Genomic DNA, 21,056 nt, shown 5'->3' with positions numbered 1-21,056 from the left:
GAAAGTGTTCAAAACAAATGAGCCTGGAGACGCTCATCGTTTCCCAGTTCCAAAAGGCTGTTTCGCGCTTAGTATTTTCTGTTAAATGGCATCAATGCGCGTTGGTAACTTTGCAGAATGGATGCAGAAGTTAAGTTTCACTTTTTGGAGAAAAGGACAGGAGAAAATTGGTATATGTAGAAAATGCTACGTAAAAGGCTTTCACCTATGCATGTGGCATGTGAAAAGCTCTTGCTCGGGACATAACTACAACACGCAGCCTCATACTGGGCAATCACCTGTCTTAAGCCGCTTGCTCGGTGAATTTCCTCGCAACTTACACGACTTGCGTCTAAGTGTTAAAAAAAAACCAATTCACTCGCACTGCGTGGTTGGATGCAGAGCGAATTTGACTGCAAAGCAAACCATGAGGACAGAGGAGGTGGCCGTAAGAGGGGGTTGCCGCGCCGCACCGGGTGCGGGTAACCCTAGCGACGCCACTGGCTGCAGTGTTCAAACACGCAGTTTAACTTGTGCACCTTGCCTGTATTGTCTTTGTGCCTTTTGGTGTAATCATTGTGTTTAATACAGTGCATCAGTACATGAAAAATTAGTTTAACTAGACTGGATTCTTTTAAAACTGAAAATTTTAGTTTATTTTGCCATTTTTTCTTTACGATACCAAAACAGGAACCATCAAGTATCCTGTAGATACAGTCTTCCCTGGGAGAACAGCAGAAGACACCAAAAAAAATATGCACAAGGCTGTCAAGACTGGTCAAGAGTTCGTGGTGTTAAAGGTGTAACACCATTGATCAACCTTTCACATTTAAATGTAATCTGGGGTTTCACACCAGATTATATGCACTGCATTTTGCTGGGTGTCTCACGACAGTTGACTGAAAACTGGCTTTCAGATGTAGGTGAGGAGCATTATATCGGAGCTCCAGAAATTCTTAAAGCCATAGATGAGTGTCTATGCTCAATAAAGCCACATCTTTGTGTGACTTGCCTTCCACGTTCCATTGGCTTAAGGAAGTATTGGAAAGCCTCAGAGTGGCAGCAGTGGCTTTTATATTTTGCCTTGCCCTGTCTGAAAGGTATCCTTCCTAGGAAATATCTCAACTATTTTTCATTGCTTGTAAAGGGTATAGCCCTCCTTTTGCAGGACACAGTCTGCTTAAATGATATAACTTTAAGCACTGACTGCCTAGTCAAGTTTGTTGTTGACGTCCAGTTTCTTTATGGAGAGCAACAGATGACTTTCAATGTTCATCAGGTGACGCACATGCCTCAGTGTTGAGTGCCAGGGACCACTCTGGGCGCATTCTTGCTTTGTGTTTGAGTCAAACATTGGGCATATTAAGCAGTTGATCACATCAGCTAAAGGTATTCCTCTGCAGATGGTAGAGCGGCTCATGATGGCCAGTAATTATAAAAACCTGAAGGCCTTAGCAAGTCCTCGCACTTTGCGTTTCTTAACAAAAGCTGGTCCATCAAAGAGCCAAGCTGCTCTCCTTCTGAGTAGGCCCCGGGGCGTGACTGGCCAATTGCTTGACCTTATTACAAGCCAAGTTGGCGACATTGTAAATGGCCCTGTTGTGGAGCCCGACCGAGTTATTTTGTCTCCAGGCCTCCTGCTCCACAGTGAGCAATACTTAAGGCCAAGCAAAACAGACTGCACAGCTGTAGTGACAAATTTAGGAACCTGTCTGAAAATAGAGCATATTGTTTCATTCAAAGATGTAACTAACTCCGCAAGGATTTTCGCTATTTCAAAGAAGTACCTGTCTCGCCACACATTCAATACACAGCATATAATCCATTTGGAGAATGGCAATTCATACCAGCTTGCTGAGATTTCATCCAGTGCTGTTCCATGCAATTATATGCAATTGGATGGAAAGATTTTTGTTGTGAGAATTCTATTGAAACTATTATCTCTGAGCTAATGTGACATTGATAGCAACTGTTTATTAATTGAGTTATATGTTACACTTCTCTTGCCTTCATATTTGTTGCTGCAAATGATATATTACAAGTCAGGAATTGGTAGCTGCTGTGCATTTTCTGCTAACAAAAATTTGTGGGTCCTGAGCATGGATATATAGGTAGAATGAGAAAACGAGTTAGACTGATGTAAAACAAAGTCTGATCTAATAGCCTATGTGTCTATGCTCGATACATCCAGTTCTAATCATATACTACTATTGCCAAAGTGACTATTTTTACTAATGTATTTTTTAATTATGGAGATGCTTTCAGCCCGTCATTGTGACATATATTCTGCAGTATTAAAAAAGTCCTGGTAATAAAAAATAATTTGAAGTCCTCTGGTACATTAAGAGTGCTTTTAAAAGTGTGTCTTTCGGTTGCTGTATTTTCAGTTGAACTTAACAGTTCACGCATTAGTTCTATGTTGTGCTCTTAGAAATTCTTACATGATGTCATGTATCTACTGATCATGGCTAGAGCAGATTTGGCACTGTGGAACTGTATAATTTACCTATGCTGCATTTTTAAAGTATTATCATGTTATAAGCTTTTTTATAGAGTTACAAGTTTCATGTCACTGTTCTGGTATCCTGCATTTTTTGCTAGCCTCTGCTCACTGTGGCTTACAAGAGCTGAATGTTGAGATGGGTCACTATTAAGCCATTGTTTCCACTGTGGAATGTTACTTCAGGGTGAAGTATCTTTTCTTATGCATTGTTGTTGCTTTTTTCCTGTGATATAATTGTATCATGGACTTCTCTGTGACTCCTCATTTTTGAAAATTCACCATGGTTTCTAAGCAATCCACCTTTTGGCGAAGGATGTGGCACCATCATAAGAAAGCTGCGAGAAACACATTCATAACTCTCAAACACTCATAACGCACACAGGTGCTGCCTCCGTATTGTAGGAGCGTATAGCATGGGCCATGGCGCGGGCTATGTTTCACATGACAATGAGACATGCTCTCAGCGTGCAGATTCACATAGTGTTAATGTTATTTTCAAAAAAGAATTTGAAAGGAGCGTGGAGGCAGAGAGGAGTTCTCAAAGGGCAAAGCAGCCTGGGGTTTGTTGATGCTGCAGCGCTAGGTGGAATCGTCTCCTGTGACTTATGAGCGGCACATATGCGCGGGGCGTCTTATTACCGAGCACCGGTCACCGCGGTGCCGGCATGGTGCAATGGGCATAGTTTCCTCATCACATTATCTACAAGCTTGGAGCTATAGTATTTCATCTATGAAGCTTGACAGAGAGGCACTTATTCATGCCCCCGGCATTGACCCAGCCGAAATGCACAACAGAACCCTCCCTGCAGGAATTGCGCAGCCTTTTTCTGACACTGGATTATTCAGCCCTGTAGCCGGTTTTTGCCCCCAAAACGAAGGAAAGTACGTAAGGTTAAAAGAAAAATACTGAGCGTCACGCAAAAGTGTGAAGTGCGTCATGCTGCGAGCAGCAAAAACACAAGGCAAACTTATGGTTCAACCACTCGGCTTGCGAACGGCAATGCATCTGAACAAATTCCATATTTTTTTTTTCTTGTTAGTCGGGCAGCAGTCACGATAAAACATGCTAAGTATTACGGTCTAGCGCTCATAGCCGCCTGTGATATCTGCGCTACCCAGCCCCTTCGCACGTCAAGAAAACGACAAAATGTATCGCGATCATGCCCCGTCGCACTTAAAGCAAACATGCACCAAACAAATCCTCACTGCGGCTATCACTGGTGGATTATAAGCTCGGTGCAAACTCCAGTAGGTACTTGTCATTATGCGCATTTCTTTTAGATGCATACATACTTGTAACAAAGTGTTTTTCACCCAGTCGAGAGTAAGCAGTCGGCTGCGAAGGTCACCCATTCACATATTGACGCTTGAGAGCTCAATTCAAGCTTCACATCATTCGTCATAGCTCAACAAAGGAAACCTGAAAACCATGTTTTGCATCCCGGCACGCCTCGAGAGTGGCAACCGTATGCGGCACGTGTGGTTGGCATCGTTTTGCCGAGCCTGTGATGGTCACCATGCCCCCCCGTGCACTGGCTATGAGTGCGGCAACGAAAAACGCCATCCAGTGTGTTTACATCAGTCGCAGCTAGGACTTTGCGCAAGCGCAGAAAACTCATTCAAAAGGCAGATTATATTAGATTTTTTTTCGAGTGAGTAATATTTTTTGCAAACATATGGTGTTTTCTGTTTGTGATCTAACATTGTATTTCTGTGTTGTTAGAAGTCACTTGGACATGCCATGATTGTTATTTGAAGTGAGTTGTTCATTTACAAGTAGTTAATGCACTTGTGGTCATAGAGCTCTGCTTGTAAGGCGGAAATGCAGTTAGCATGTTCAGCGACAGCCATTTCTGTAGACATGGCTGTCATACTTTTGTTGCTGGAAATTATGGGGACATGGAGCATATACATGCATGCAATTATGCAGAAATATATGCTTTTGCAACAAGTGCATTTCTTGAGCTTTATTTAAAGGCCCACTATCCACCCTCCGGTCGAAAATATTTTGTTTCCCGGTGCCTGTGAGGCTTCGATCCTAGAACGCAAGGCCAGAAAAAGTTCTTGAAGAGTAATTAACGCAGTTACAGCCACCGCAATCTAGCAATTTTACGTTTCCTTCTCCTTCCGTTCCCTCTCAGAGGTTTTAGATTCTCCTGCACAGTCATCTAGCCTCTGCAAGCCAAATTCTCCTTCCTCCTCCGCATTTGGTGGAAGGTGGGGTGTCTTGTGGAGAGTGGGTGAAGCAGGGTGGTGGGGATGGTAGCACTCTTCGTGCGCGAAAACAAAACGGGCAAGGAAAAAGCGCATAGCGAGCGGCAGACACAATTAGTGATGTACACCAGTCCTTCAACCGTCAGCGAGTCAGACAAGTGGATGTCATTGGGATCTTGATGTCAGCCTCGCGACTCAACGGGCCAGCGTAGAGAACGGGGAAGCTGATTTTCCGGAGGAGTGGATGAGAGAGCTTTCATTTGTATTTTTGCTGCTTTGCGGCATGCATATTGCTGTAGCAGTTTGCACAGACCATCTCTGGAACCTGATCGAAGCACTGGGCTCCTTTGCTTAAAAGGTCATCCTGGACAGTAGCCTTTTAATGCCAGAAGCGGCACTTTCCCCTCTACAACACTGCTACAAGGTGGTGGGAGAGGCAGGGAGAAAAAGCCGAGCAATCGGCTTGACGAGCTCCCACGCCCTACCCCTGAAGAAAATGCAAAGTAAACATGCATAGGCAAAGCAATGTAGCGTCCGCAAAAAAAAGTAAAATAAAATAAAATAAACAGAAGTACATTTGACGAGACATGGCGCTCAATGGTAGCGTATAAAAAATTGACAAGAACCAGCACCTTATTGCACATGAAAAGAGTCGGTTACAAAGAAAAGCGAGATTGCAGTAAGATCAGGCAAAGTAAAACAACAGTAAAGGACCGATTTCTTTCCATATAGCAGTAGTAATAGTAGCAGTGTCAGCAATGCAGCAGTAACTGTAATAATAATAGCAGTGTCAAACTGTCACACACAGAAAAGAAGAGCAAAACCTTTAAAAATTGAGTTTTTATTGGTATTGTAAATACAAATTGATAAAATGAATTCTTATATTGTAATTGAAATTTTAATTTCTTTGAACTTGAAAAAAAGGGTCACAATAATTTTCAATTCACAGTTTGCTCTTTAGTTGATTGACACGTCCTTGCATGAAAACAATTGCTCCCAACAATGGCCCGCAAAGTCCTGGCCAATAAAAACTAGGCTTCGATTGTTAGGGGTTTTGTGCACAACACCTGAAAGTTATCTACTAGTACCAAATAAACTATCCAAAATCAGTAGTTACTCCTAGTATTTCAGTTACAGGTCCCAGAAGAAAACCATTAGGCACCCTGCTGGAACCAGTGAGGCCAGATAAAGCCAGCAGGCTCTCTACTGGTACCACTACCTTAGTTAATGGTCCCAGTAGCTACTGGGACCAGTAGCTACTGGTCCCAGAAGAAAACGAATGAGCATGCTCATTGGTTTTCTTCTGGGACCTGCTGGAACCAATAAGGCCATTAGAAAACCAGCAGGTTTTTTAATGGTTTCAAAAGAAGACAAGTAGGGTTCCTAATGGTTCCAGTAGAAACCCCTAAAAACCATTAGGTTTCTTCATGGTTCCATTACAAACCATTAGAAACCAGTAGATTCCCAATAACAAATTTTCACCTGGAGCACAGAGCAAGGTTTGTGCATTGTGAATCTGGTGTGGTGTACAAAATTCCTTTTCTCTGCGGTTTGGCTTACATAGGACAGACTGGGTGGTGTTTAAATATTGGACTTCATGAACAAAAATCATAGCTCTTCTAGAGTGAGTGAACACCTGCGAGAGTGTAACAATTGCAGCCCTATCTATGAAGATACACAGGTCTTATTTCGTCATCATCAGCAAAGAACCAGAGAGGTGATGGAAGCTGTTGTTGTTGTGATGGGTTTAGTGGCGCATAAGCAACTTAGGCTATCATGTGCCAGTTTCATGGTTAAGAGTGTTGTATTTATGTAATTTAAACTTACATTCTGTTTAGGACGTTTGCTTCTATTAAAAACCTGAAAACACAGGGCAAATCAACGAGCGCATTTTCACCTAAAAGCAACGCTGGATGAAGAGGAATGTGTTGTTTGTAAAACTGTGTAAAATGTTTTTTCCTTAGTTCAAGTTGTCTGCATGAGATTAAAATGTGGATGACTGTTAGCTCGTGTCCGCATGAATCACACAGGGGCTTATCCTGTTTAGTTAAAATGAAGCTATGTGTTAAATGTGTGTGTCCTATGCGAAGATGGCATAGAGCCACTTCTTTGGAATGTTCAAGGTGGGTGCTCGATTTCCACTCTTCTATTACAGGCTTTATGAGGTGTAGTTTGTTATTTGTTTCAGTGTTCCAAGTGGACTGCCATTTTTGTATCAGTTTACTTTGTACCAATTTCATGCAGTCTTGAGATGGTATCTGCACTTTTATTTTCTTGTCTCGAGCTTTGGCAGCACACATATCTGCTTTTTCATTACCTCGGATTCCTACATGACTGGGTACCCAGCAAATTTTTATGCTTCGTCCTTCATCTGTAAGCGTTGCTATGCTGTGTATGATGTTTCCCAGTATTGGTATAACTGCATTTCTTGTGTGAAGGGCTGTGACTACACTTAGGGAATCTGTGTAAATAATACTTCTCCTGAGGTTTTCTTTCATTATTTTCTCTATGGCAACAGAGACAGCATAGCATTCAGCAGTAAAGATGGACGCGCACTGTGGAAGTCTTATTATTTCCTCCCATTCGCCTTGAACAACTGCGCTTCCGACATAATGATCTGTTTACGAGCCATCCGTGTAAAAGTCTGTGAAGTTACTGTATTTTTCTTTCAGCTGAAGGAATTCTTGTATGATGTGCTCTTGTGGGGTTATTGTTTTTTGGAACTGTGTAAGAGAGAGGTCGCAAACTGTAGGGACCAGGTACCAAGGAGGCAGAGGGTTAGGTCTTTTGGCAATGCTAGGTAAACAATCCGGTAGCTCAACCTCTTGACACATTTGCTCAAATCTTAGGAGCAGTGGTCTCACTGCATTGGGTTTGTTGGTGAATAGTGTTCTAGAAGGGCATTTAGTTACTAGAGAATAGCAGATATGCTTTGGCAGAGATCTGATTTTAAATATATAGGCACATGTAAGTGAAGTTCTTCTGATTTCAAGAGGAGGTTCATTTGTTTCCACAAGCAGACCGGATATAGAAGTTCGGTATGCTCCACATGAGAGTCGAAGTCCTGTGTTATGTACCGGGTCTAGTTTTTTTAAATATGATGGTCTAGCTGACCCATACACTATGCAGCCATAGTCTAAGGTGGAGCGTACGACAGATCTGTAAATGTGTTTAAGGCATGTCCTGTCAGCGCCCCAGTGTTTACGGGAAAGAACTTTTAGTACGTTTAGAGATTTGGAAGCCTTTTTCTTCAGGACATTTATATGAGGAAGAAAGGTGAGTTTTTTGTAAAAAGTTACGCCTAGAAATTTGTGTTCGTTTTTCTCCGGTAATTTCGTTTTGTTCAGGTGTAGTGTAGGATCTGTTTGTAAGCCTCGTTTGAGAGAGAATAGGACAGCTACTGTTTTTTGAGAAGAAAACTGAAATCCGTTTTTGTCTGCCCATGCTGCTAGTTTATTTATGGTCAACTGCACCTGTCTCTCACGTGTAGATACGTTAGAGGATGTGTATGCAATCTGTAGATCGTCAACATAAGCTGAATACATTATGGATTTCGGGATAACTGTGCTTATGGAATTCATTTTTACTATAAAGAGAGTTGTGCTTAAGACGCATCCCTGTGGTACGCCATTCTCCTGCACAAAGTTCTTTGAAAAGTTTGAGCCCAAGCGCACATGGAATGAGCGATTTGACAAGAAGTCCTTTAGACAGTTTAACATCCTACCACGTATGCCTAAATCTGCTAGGTCACGGAGGATGCCAAATCTCCATGTAGTGTCATACGCCTTTTCCATATCAAAGAAGACGGCAGGCAGTGCTGTTTGTGAATAAATGCTTCACGAACAGTGTTTTCAAGGCGGACTAGATGGTCCGTGGTAGAACATGCTGTTTTGAACCCACATTGGTGTATGTCTAGAAGTTCTCGGGAATGAAGGACAAAGGCTAATCTGGTATTAAGAACACTTTCAAAAGACTTTGCAAGGCAACTTGTGAGAGCTATGGGTCTATAACTGCTGGGGGCCGTTGGTGGCTTTCCTGGTTTCAGGAAAGGCACAATAATAGCTTTTTTCCAGGCCTCAGGAATACTCCCGGATACCCATACTTTGTTGAAAAATTTCAGAGGTGCTTCTAAAGCAGGTGTAGAAAGATGTGCAAGCATCTGATAGTGAATTTGATCTGGGCCAGGTGCAGTCTTCTTGCCGGCAGATAGAACCGTGTTTATTTCTTGTAGTGTTATTAACCTGTTATATGCTTCATTTGTACTTCCACTTGTTGGCAGTTTGTTTTTCGGCCTTGTTTTTGTATGTTATGAAAGATTTTGAGTAGTGTAGTGAGCTTGAAATTGCAGAAAAATGATCGCCTAGAATATCAGCCTGTTCCTGCAAGTTTGTTTGGGTGCCAGGAGATGTTAGAAAGGGGACTGTGTACGGGGAGAAGTTGCCATCCAGTTTGTGAACAAGCTCCCACATTTTTTTTATGTGATTGAGCTATTTATTGATGATATGTATTTTTGCCAAGAAGCCTTCTCAGCGTTTTGGCGGATGTACCGTGCCCTAGCTTTCGCCTGTTTGAATTTTACAAGGTTTTCGTTTGTAGGGTACCTGCGAAAGCGATGGAAGTGATGGAAGCGTTCTACATTGAATCATACGGTAACTGCGTAAGCAAGCGTTCGGTTTCACTAAGAGTGAGATAGAATATCTGCGAAAATTCTGACATTGTTTTCTTCTTCTCCTGGATTTGTTAACTAACTGTATCTTTTGTCGATTAGATACTTGTTCATATTTAAGAGTTCGTATTTTTTCCCAATAAATCAGTTGTGAAAACGGCGCTTGTCTTGCATTCTTCTCTGTGTCCACGTTCCGTCTGCGCCCTCTTATTCATCATGAAGCTACAGGACCTATAAACCTTTAACAGAGAGCAGTTCCGCTACCTCCAACAGATGGCACCACTAGGACAGTCGTCATTTCTGGCCTTCGGAAAGTATCGGTGGGCAATGCGGATAATGTGATAACGAAGATTATTTCTGTTCGATTGTGCATCAGTATCGAACTCAAGCTAGAAAAGGTGGTAGCAGCGCGTTCTTGACGCATTTTGTTGGTGCCCGTTCGAATGCCTCTCGAAAAACGCAGGTTCATCGTCCGACTTACATCAAGAGAGCAAGCCAGAGGGAAATCTCCAGGCGTACATGAAGAACAAGAACAGCAGTATGTCGCATAACACAAGCATACCGAGAAGTCAGACTCTGGAAGGTGCACCGTACAGGGTGGTGAAGGATAACGGAAGAGGAGGAGGATCAGCTGATACTTGCTGCTGTTATGGCGTATCCCTTTATTTCTGCAAGATGCATCACAGAGGTGCTGTCCCTGCATGTATTGTGCAAAACCATTCAGAGGCTTCTTCAAGAAGTTGGAATGCAGAACAATATCACGGCCCAGAAGCCGCTGCTCACATAATCGCAACGAAAGGCAAGGTTGGAATTCGCAAGGGAAGTAGCTGAATGGACCGTCGAAAATTGAAAGACCACTCTCTCTAAAAGGTGCCATCAGCAGCGAGTATGGTGCCTTTTCATCTGCAGTTATAAAAAGTCTCTTTTTACAGGTTTCAGGCACATGTTCGGTGGAGGAGTGGCAGAAATTGGTTTCTTTTAGACAGTGTCACCTTCTATATAGAACACAGCAATCGGGGAAGAACATGGTGTCAGAATTTAAATTTTTCATCTTTGTATGCCTCTGTAAAGTGTCCCTCGAGAAAAGGGACTGCACTCGCTGCAAGGTATTTTGCCTCCAGTCTATTGTTTCTTTTAACCAATAGCTATAAGCGAAAAACTCTCATGAAGACAATGCTTCTTCTGAGCATCCGCCCCTTAGTGGATGTAAATTTTCTTACTCTCATCTTTTCTTTTGTATTCCTGTACATACCAGCAAGGGTACATAAGAAGCGTGGTTTCAAGAGGGCGCTGTTCGGTGAACGTGTGGGGCGCCATCACCAAAGATGGTCTGGGCCCGCTTTTATAAATACAGGACCGCTTCATGGCACAGCAGTACTGTGACACTGGCGCATACCCTGGTGCCGTACCTGCCGGACTGGCCATTCAAAGACGGCCTCTACTCGCTCCAGCATGACCGAAGCCCCATTCACACAGGGCACAGTGTCCAGTCTGCTCGACGACAACGGCGTTCCTGTGCTGAGTGGCCGCCGAATGGCGCTGGCTTGAACCCTATTGAAAATATTGGGGGGCTTATAAAAAGGAAACTAGCTGCGCGACGCCTCCGGAATGTCACAACCGATACACTGTGGCAAACTATCAATAAAGAGTGACACGCGCTCCGAACGCATCCCGCAGTGTGACCTTGTACTAGTCATTCCTCGAAGACTAACACAAGTTTTGGCTGCTGACGGAAACTTCATAGGATACTGAACATGCAGCACAGACGCCACCATATCGGACACAGGTTTGGCAGCATATGTAATCTCCACCTCCTTGCAGACGGACCCTTCCTTTCATAAATAAGGTCCATGCAGCGATCCTCCCCCCATCGCACTCTAGAGATTGTGCCTATTATTTATGTCATCATGTCCTCTGAACTTCCTTGCACTTCTTCGTACACCATTTACAGAGTCCATGGCGGCTGTTCGCTTGCTGCTGCGCCAGTTATTTCCTTCTGACCTAGAAACAGTACTAAAACATGCCTTACGTTCCTTGGCTTCATCGTCAGTCACTACACGGTAGGTCCCTGGCCAAGCAAGGATCGCAGAAAATGAGCTGGCTCATCACCCAACCGCAATATTCCCATCTGGGTGCCTGTGATCCCGTGGTCAAGCCACTCAACGTGAGACGATTCCTGTTCCAATTGTCCTGTGCTGTATGCCAACCTAGAACACTGACTCTTCCCTTCACTCAAAGACTGCTATTGATGTACAACAAACGTTCAAACTCGGCCGCCGAGTCCGGATGTCCGCCGAGTTACAGCGTGCGTACAAAAGCGGATGGTCCAACCTCTACGCCCAGCGAACAGCCACCGGACGCCCGTCACTTGCCCGATTTCGCGAATCTGTATGTGTTGCAGATTGGAACTGTGTTTTTGCCTGTTCTTCCATTGATGAATCTTATGAGCTTTTTAAGCACTTTAAAAGACATTTACAATATGTTTTTTCCCTGGAAAACAAAGAAACCCAGCGAACAACCACCGGACGCCCGTCACTTGCCCGATTTCGCAAATCTGTATGCGTTGCAGATTGGAACTGTGTTTTTGCCTGTTCTTCCATTGATGAGTCTTATGAGCTTTTTAAGCACTTTAAAAGACATTTACAATATGTTTTTTCCCTGGAAAACAAAGAAACCAGACACAAAAACTCCATAAACCTTGGGTGACTCCAACACATGTCAAAATGATGAATCATAAGTCTAGGCTCTTCAAATGCTTCATGTCAACTCGGAACCCTGATCACCTTACAGCTTTCAAAAAACACCGCAACAAGTTAACGAACTGCGAAGATCTAAATCTGCCTATCAATCGTGTATCCTCACTAGCAGGGAAGGTCCGAAAGCAATTTGGAAACTTTTAAATGAATCGTTTCTAAACAAGAATAAAAATACTCACTTAGGTCAGCTTGTGATCAATGGCATGCCCAATATCCCGCTCTTTGCTGGTAGGAAAATTCAATGACTTCTTCAGAAGCTTTAGACCGAATGGTTCCACGGTTGAAGCACTTCGGTTTCTCCAAAATACAGGTTTAGAGACTTTTGCTTTTCATTTAACGACCAGCGAGGAAGTTTTTAGCGTTATAATGAACCTAAAAGCTACAAGTTGCACCGATTTCGATGGCTTCCCAATTAAAACAATTAAATTTGTTGCGGATCTCTTAGCACCATGCTTAAGCTACATCTTTAACTTGTCGCTCACATCAGGAATATTTCCTGCACGAATGAAATATGCAAATGTAACTGTTATATTCAAAGGAGGTGATAGAAACAAGATGACAAACTATAGGCCAATTTCTATTCTCCCTGTTTTTTCAAAGGCTCTTGAAAAAGTAATGCTCAAGAGAATGGCTGGGTTCTTTTCTAAACATGCCTTAATAAATGCCAGTCAGTTTGGATTTCAAAAGGGCAAGTCCACAGAATCTGCCTTACTCTTGCAAAAGGAAATTATTTTAAATAATATCAAAGCTAAACGTTTGACCCTTGGTATTTTCATCGACTTTACCAAAGCTTTCGACCTTCGTAATCATGAAATACTACTCTGTAAACTTGAAAGCTATGGTGTCCGTGGTCTTTCCCTCCAACTCTCGTTCTTATTTAAACATGCACCAGCAGGTCGTTTCGGTCGATAATCACAAGTCTAACTCTCTTTTCATTTAATGTGGTGACCCGCAAGGTAGCCTTCTTGGCCCGTTCCTCTTTAATGTCTATGCTAACGACCTTCCGAGCATAGCCTATCATACAAGTTGTATTCGGTACGCTGATGACGCAAGTTTTTTTCTTAAGGGATCTTCTGCCGATGAACTAATCAATAGTGCAAATCTGGTTCTTTGTGCTCTCCACAAATGGTCCACAGCTAATGGTTTGGTAGTTAACTCTAACAAGTCCAAAGTAGTCTTTTTACGTCCACTTAGTCTGGATATTACAGTAAACAATACTCTGCATCTAGAAAATAACATTATTGAAATTGTAGACAAGTTCAAATCACTCGGTGTATTCGACTCTCGCATGAGGTGGTCTGACCATATAATGTATATTGAAAGCAAGCTCACTAGATCTCTTGGTTTCCTCTCGAGACTGCATAACGAATTTTCCCCAAAGCATAAGCTCCTTATTTATCACGCTACAATTCAATCACACATAAACTACTTCACCTTGTTTGGGGTACAACATTCAAAACAAATCTAAACATCATACTCGGTCTCCAAAAGAAGGCAATTAGACTGATTGCTGGTGCATGCTACACTGCCCACACAGAAACATTATTTCCAAAATATAGGATTCATCGTGTGCATACCATGTTTGAGTATCGTCTAATTAAATAAATAAAATTGGTTCACAGGAAGGGAAAGGCGCAGTAACTGTCACACTTGCTCTGTGGACACCCGAACCGCGCCGCGAGGGAAGGGAGGAAGGTGGGAATGAAAGTGGAGAGAAAGAGGAGCCGTAGTGGAGGGCTACGGAGTAATTTCGACCACCTGGGGATCTTTAACGTGCGCTGACATCGCACAGCACACGGACGCCACTTCGTTTCGCCTCCATCGAAACGCAGCCGCCGCGGTCGGGTTCGAACCCGGGAACTCTGGCACAGTAGTCGGGCGTCTTACCACTGCACCACCCCGGCGGGGCTCGTCTACTTCACTGCCTTAAATTGTCACCTCAATGCTTAACTGACTTCTTGTAGAATATATCTGGACTTAAGCCTTACGAAAAATCCTTTTACACCAGCAGTAAACAAATATGGGATGTTCCTCGAACGAGGACGTTATACGGTAACCAGAGCCTTCATTTTATTTTACCATACATATTAAATCATTATAGCGTACACAACCCAAACATCTTTACCGCGTCAATTAAGGACTTAAAGCTATATTTTATCAATTCCGCACTGTCTCTCTGTACTTTCCGTTCCTTGCCTTAAACATTATTAAAAGAATAGTCACTTCATTTTCATTATGTTTTGCCATATTTCGTGCATATTGTTAAATTATTGTGGGCTGTTAATTTACTGTGCTGGCTTTTAACTTGCTGTTCATTTGTATATATATATATGCTCTTTCTGTGCTTCATAATTTTCATGTTATATATGTATATCTTTGCCTTAATGTCACACGTCCTGTTGCTCTGCCAATACTGGGCCTCGGGCATCTCTCAAGCTATCGTTGTAGCTTTTCGCCCGAGGCCTATTTCCTGTATATTACTGGAAATAAATTTCTTTTTTCAATTTTTTCAATAAAGTGCAGCGCCGTGTCTGAGGGCCACTGTTCTTGGCATTGTTGAACGCCGCGACAGTAAATCGCGCGACTTCTGTCTGATAGAGGAGTGCCTGTTTGGAAACTACGCGCAGTGTGCAGAGTTATAAAATCTATAGCGCAAAACTTCTGCACTCGAGTCTACCGTGCGACATGCCTACACTTATTGAAACGTCGCGAGGTTTGCTTCGAATGGCCAGCCGCTGATCGTCCTCTCGAGCTTTAAGGCAATTAATTATAGAAGGAACTGTATGCACAGTGCAGTAACTGCTGAATAACTGAACGTGTAGTGCTCTGCTTCAGCTTTCACAAAACCAGGACAGCACCTTCGGCATGTTTGTTATGCATATGTGAATGAACAGCACCGAACGAGACAAGGAGACGAGAAAAGAAACATAAGCGCTTGTCTTTTTCTTGACCCATTGTTCTGCGCTGTTCTGCCACAAATTTCACGTACCGCCGGCGTGAAACAGTTGGGCTGTGAGCTTTGGTGGCTGCAGTGCCTTCTTCTATTCGAACAGGCACATTGGCAAGACATGCAAGCCACAGGCTCTAAGAAAACGTGAACTAAGTAAAAGTAAGATGAAAAAAAATTTTATTGCTGGTTCCTTACAGATATTCACAGGCTCTTAAGAACTTCACTGCATTATAGCGACAGCGAGATAATTGTAAAGCTACACAAGAGCCATGGGGCACCTTATACTGTCCGTGCAAAAGGATGGCCACGCCACTGGTGGTGGAGTTGCAAGTAAATCCGGGAGCTGGGCCAGCCACGTCGTCTCCTAGCCCTGCATTTCTAAGCAGTCCTCATGTCATGAATTCGTTTTCCTGCGGCGCTTTCATCGTTGCATAAGCAGCATCCGCTGCCAATGCACTGTGACACAAACTACGTTGCATCTCTAGCGATGGTATTTCCTTGGGTAAATGTTCGAAAGCCATAAAAAACGGGCTGGAAATTGCATTTACTCGTCCCAGCTCGGCAACAAATACGACCTAGAGCGTATTGTTCGAGTTCAATTCGCGTTAACAAATAGCTTGTCATTCCTGTCATATTTCGATATGAAAGCGTTTCAAATAATATTGGCGCATAATTGTGGCGGCCGCTTTTCGATGGCGGCGAAAAGCCGGGCGCCTGTGTGCTGTGCGATGACAGTGCATGTTAAAGAACCCCAGGTGGTCAAAATTTTCGGAGTCCTCCACTGCGGCGTCCATAGCCTGAGTTGCTTTGGAACGTTAAACCCCATAAACCAAACCAAAACCTCAAAAGACATGCCAAAAATAAGAAAGTGCGGTGAGAGACAGAGACGCACAGAACACAAAAACAGGAAAATTGGAGTAAAATAGTAAGCAGGATGGTCCACAACAAATAAAAATGAAATAGCAATAAAATGAAGTGGAAAATAGAACTTAGCAGTCTCCAGCAGCATTGTAATGGTAGGCTCACAAAAATCCACAGAGAAAAGAACTATAGTAAGGAACCACAAGAAAAAAAGAACAGAAAGTGCTGATAAACCGAACACAAGGGTGAGAAAAATAAAAAAGGTATAGCCTAGACAGAAGAAAACGAAAAATCCTAGAGAACCTAGTTTGATGCAGGAGACGTTCGTCACTACACCATGTTATATTAGGGCCATTTTTAACCTACATCAGTGCAGAAAAAGCCATTGTAGGTATAAGATTTGCTACACTGATGTAGCTGGTGTAGGTTAAAAAGAATGGCCCTATTAACCGCGAAAAGGCTCGGTATACGAGAAATGCTGTGCGAAGATCCCTAAAACAAAACTACTGCACCACTATGCCAGACAGGCCTGAAAAGAGCAACATGGATGGATGGATGGATGGGATGGATGGACAGATGGAATATAGGAGCATCCCCTTTGAAATGGGGGGGTAGCAGTAGCTATCATGCTCATTTTTCTACCTATATCTTAATTATTGATTTAGATTGGTTAACTAAACGAACATTCTATTTATTAAATTTTCTTTTCTACATTGCTAACATTATGTCGCTTCTCTGCTTTTAAGCCCCCAATCAATCTTCCAGTCGTTTTTTGCTAGTTTCCACCGCCGGTTTATTCACCCGGCCCCTGGTATCTCTAAACCCCAGAGCTTCAGGAACAGTGACTGCACCTGCATCAACTTCCGGATGGATACCATTACATTCGAGTATAATATGGTCAATAGGCCGATTTCACAAGGCCAACTGCGCCAGCGCGGGAATTCCGGAAGTCGCTCTGCCGCCATGTTTGTTGTGGTACAGCAGACGATTTCCCGGCGTCGCCATCGTTTCCACGCGTGCTACCGCAGCTGAGGCTGATCCATATTCTGCATTGTGAGACCTACTACACCGAAGCTTCCCATCGTCAGCAGTGCCTCTCATGTGAGTATAGCAACCTACCTGCCATGTTCTGATACAGGACTAAGGAGACTTGCAAGGAAACAGTTTCATTCGCAATGGCTTCTGTTCCTGTGCTCGCGGCTTTTTCGATGCAATCCTGCTCTTGGTTTCCTTATTAGCGCTTTGAAAAAAAGAAAAAAAGCTGCACGACTGTGCTGCAGCTTCTCAGAAGTTCCATTTAGCCATGATACGAGTGTCGATACAGTTCGTTCAGGGAAAATAGCAATGGAAATATGGAAGGACACCTCGCAAATGGAAAGCATACTCACAAAGCTGTGTCAACACGTTTGAGTAAACTGCACAGTAATAGTGCCTGGAGGTGATCGCGAAACCTGACTTCCTTGATTTTGTGCACTGCTGTCACTCAATCATGAACGGAATAAGCTTAGAAGTAATTCACGTTTTAGATCGACGAAAAAAAAAGTGCGAAGGCTCGATTTGTTCCTTTTGCGCCCGTATTGGCACCAACAGAGTGGCGTTTGTTTCAAAAACTGTTACTTGCACGGAATGCCCCAGTGAAAATTACGACCCCGTAATATGAGCATGTGCGACAGTGAATGCCTGGTCAAAAAGTATGTTGCGTGCCGTCAGGAAGGGCATGCCAGCTTTCAAGCGTGATTGCGGACTCTAGCTGTTGCGCGTATAGAGGTGTGCATTTTTATCTCAAACGTTCATGACAATTGTGGGGACCCTTGAACCGTGCAAAAACATGTGACAGGTTTGTGGGTTCAATCACTTTTCTCTGCAGGCCGTCGTGAAACCAAATATGGCTAGACTCGGCGAGTGCAATCAGAAGGGTGGACTTGCGAAAAGAGATCACTGAACCCATTTTTTGCGAAGGAGCACATATACAGGTAAGAAAATCATGACTCAGAGGCCCTAAGAAAACTTTTAATTAATTTAAGGTCATTCTAAGCCAAACGTCTTAGACGTTGCGCTCAGCCACCTCAGATTTGTTAAAAAAAAACATCCCAGTGTGCGTCATCCAAGCCTAAAATATTTTTGCCGCAAAAATTTATTTTTGAGCTGAGCGCAGTTTGAACCTTCCGAAAACAGAGAAACCAAGCGCCGCTCAATAATTAATAAAAATTCAAATTGTTAGAAAAAAAATTAACGGCATTTGCACAGCTTGTGGCTTTCGGTGTGGTTCAAAGCAAACTGCGCACACCTCACGAATATATATATATATATATGTGTGTGTGTGTGTTTTGCAAAAATATTTTAGGCTTTGATTATGCACATTAAGTATCCACAATTTTTTTTTAACAAATTGGAGGTGGTCAAACGAAACGTGTATGGCGTTTGATGTGGAATGACCCTTTAAGCACATGGCAAAATAAATAAACAAAATTATGCAATAAAGCTCAAATTACTGTTTGTTTACTAAACAAAGCAGCATGATAACATTACAGAATAAATTATAGCTTTCTAATCGAGTAGTTTGGTCGAACCATAATGGGTAGGGAGCCTAATGTTTTAATGCTTTGCTTCTTAATTTAGTAAGGAACTCTTGTTACTCATATAAGAGGCTCAAATTACTGTTTGTTTACTAAACAAAGCAGCATGATAACATTACAGAATAAATTATAGCTTTTTAATCGAGTAGTTTGGTCGAACCATAATGGGTAGGGAGCCTAATGTTTTAATGCTTTGCTTCTTAATTTAGTAAGGAACTCTGGTTACTCATATAAGAGGCAGTAGTTATTTGGGCAATTATGACTCCTAAGACTTCAGTGTCCAAAGAGTGGCTGTTTGATGCATCCTTACTGCTATTTTTCTCACGCAGGTACATCGAAAATAAAGGAGCAAGGAAGCACAGAGAAGACGGCCTGCACCTGTTTACATCCGGCCATCTTCAAAAACTTGAGTTTTCTACCAGGGAATCCCCAGAAACTATTGTCCGTGCTGAAGTGCAGGCATCCATGTCAACACGAACAGTCTACAAAGTCGGTGCTAAAGTCTCGAAGTGTGATGGTGAGGTAATCACCAACCACTGCTCATGTGTTGCAGAGAAGGGAGGGTGGGGGTGCAAACATCTCTGTTGTGTGCTCTATAGACTTATGTATATTGCTCAGCATGATCTCAGTTGTGTACCAGATTCAGTTTCTTGTACGGAGAAAGAACGCCAGTGGTACCAGCCAAGGAACCCGAGGGCAGTAAGCGAGGAGGTTAATAGCCTAATTTTCTGCAAGGACACATCACAAAGGATTAGTCCTGCAATAACTCACCACAAAAGGCGAGTGGAATATTCAGCACTCGGGCGTGAAAACTTAAATGTTCGCACCCCACAACTGGTGTACCTACATGAAAAACTTAAGGAAAGTGGCCTTTTTGTGCTTTGCCGATGTGTTGGAAGCAAATGATGTTTAGCCCGTCCAAACAAAGAAAGCTGTGGAGCCAGATACAGCCAGCGATTATAAACTGCCTTCCTGGTTGTTGGAACGGGTGAAAGATAAGTGTCCTTCAAAACTATATACGCATGAGGAGGTCATGGTCATTAAGGCAGCCACACGCCTGCAAAGTGCAAGTTCCTTGTGGCACTCTTACAGGGAAGGCTTAATCACAGCCTCAATTGCACACAGGGCTTATACATGGGTGGACACATGTAGGACAAAAATGGGGCCCCATGATGCACAGTCTCTCATTAGTGCAGTAATGGGCAAAAAAATTCGTCCGACATATGCAATGAAAAGAGGGCTGCTGCTTGAAGCCGAGGCACGAGCAGCTTTCATCAGTAAGAACGAGAGCCATGTTGGGGGGGGGACGTTCATGTCAGAGAATGTGGCCTTTTTCTCTCATGCCTCAAGCCGTTTCTGGATAAAAGTCCAGATGGTATTGTTTCATGCAGTTGCTGTGAGGCTCGCCTTCTTGAGATCAAAATTCCAATGAATGTCAAAGTGCTTGCAGAGGGGGAGCTATGCAATGGTAACCTGAAGCCCAGTAGCAAGTACTACACGCAAGTGCAAATGGGTGCGGCTGAGATGAAGTCGTGTGTGCTGTTTGTTTACAGTAAAGAGAAGTGCTTGCAGGTTACCGTGCTGTTCAATGAATCATTCTTCATTGAATTAGTGGACCGCTGCACATTTTTTATTAATACTTACTTGCTGCCATTTATTTCAAACAAAAACTGAAGCAAGTGTTTTGAAAGACTAGCATTGATGTGCATGTCATTAATGTGCCTAATACAAGGAAGAACCAGAGTTCTCGAAAGTAGGTCTAATTTAAAGGGAAAAGAGCACATGTATATGTTAATGTGGTTTGAAAAATTGTAATTGCTGGGTTTAATGTTGTAAAGTGACAAATGGACTTCAGGTTCTGTACTAGGGGAGCCAAGTGTCACCGCAGTGCACCCCCCCCCCCCCCCTTTCTTCACAGCCAAAACGTAGTGCCCAGATAAGGAATGGCTATAAGGCATTTATTTTGAGGTGATGAAATAGCAACACATACAAAATACTCTGCGCTTAAGAAACAAATCACGCTTTGCCAAGGATTCAGAGTTGAAAACTACTCGACGACGCATTTCTCACAATGGTTTCTTAATTGAGTTCCCGGCTTTCCGGAGGAAAGGTGACTTGGAACGCTAAAGTACGAGTCCTCGGCCACCAATATAGGAAAAAACGACGGCACAGGTCTGATAGAGGGAGGCATAAGGGTGAACTTGGCGCCCCCTTAGAGTAATTGGAAAGGGGGGGGGGTATTGTTTTAGGTGAACTTGGCGCTCCCTTAAAGGAATCGGGGGGGGGGGGGGGGTGGGGGGGGGGGGGGGGGGGGAGAGAGCTATTCCTCTAAGGGGGTGCCAAGTTCACCCCTATACCTCTCTCTGTTAGACCAGTGCTATCATTTTTAAAAGTATGGGGCTATGTCCATGCAGGCATTTACTATACTAATGGCCGAAGACTCGTACTTTTGTTCCAAGTCACCTTTCCTCTGTGCACCTCTATGTACAGGTGTTTTTTATTTTGACCCCATAGATACACAGCCACTATAGCTGGGATTAAACCCAAGTCT

At 43.2% G+C, this 21,056-nt stretch overlaps 3 pseudogenes; all 3 read left to right on the top strand.

Annotated features, from left to right (window-relative positions):
* The window catches only part of LOC146209354 (uncharacterized), an 82,421-nt pseudogene that overhangs the window by 31,582 nt on the left and 29,783 nt on the right, over nt 1-21,056 (top strand).
* Nucleotides 669-10,818, top strand: LOC146209358 (uncharacterized; annotated as a pseudogene).
* Nucleotides 15,338-20,300, top strand: LOC146209357 (uncharacterized; annotated as a pseudogene).

Source organism: Amblyomma maculatum, chromosome 1 (genome assembly GCF_055883805.1).
Source record: "Amblyomma maculatum isolate TAMU_Amacu chromosome 1, ASM5588380v1, whole genome shotgun sequence".
Lineage (NCBI taxonomy): Eukaryota > Metazoa > Arthropoda > Arachnida > Ixodida > Ixodidae > Amblyomma > Amblyomma maculatum.
Note: the sequence above shows the minus strand (reverse complement) of the source record. Positions and strands in the feature narration are given on the sequence as shown.